This window comes from Etheostoma spectabile, chromosome 18, assembly GCF_008692095.1.
Source record: "Etheostoma spectabile isolate EspeVRDwgs_2016 chromosome 18, UIUC_Espe_1.0, whole genome shotgun sequence".
In the NCBI taxonomy this organism is placed as follows: Eukaryota; Metazoa; Chordata; class Actinopteri; order Perciformes; family Percidae; genus Etheostoma; species Etheostoma spectabile.
This window is the reverse complement of record NC_045750.1, coordinates 22,188,762-22,189,155: the sequence shown is the minus strand read 5'-3', so window position 1 is coordinate 22,189,155 and position 394 is coordinate 22,188,762.

Sequence of the window (394 nt, the reverse complement as noted above, 5' to 3'; positions counted from 1 at the left end):
TAAGGGAAATTTACAGATGAAGTTAGCTTCTAGAAACGAGCTAGCTACCGTCTGTAACGTTAATCAGATACTGGTAACTACCTACCGTATGCTCTTATTGTAATCTACCAACAATACCGTAGTACCTATATTTGAAATAAATACCCGGTACATTTACAGAGTTCAAACTGACACCGTGGTTGTGTTTGACTATTTCTGACCCAAATTGTTTTGTCGCCTTTCTGGCTGTTGTATATGAGGATATTTTTGCCGCTATGGCTTTTCATTTAAAACTGTTTAATATCAAACAATTATACTTATCAAACAGATGGAATTAGAAATAAAGGACTGACTCTAATACCCAGTAAGCACACATACGTCGGCACGACGTCTGCAATTGATCGCTTCATCTGCA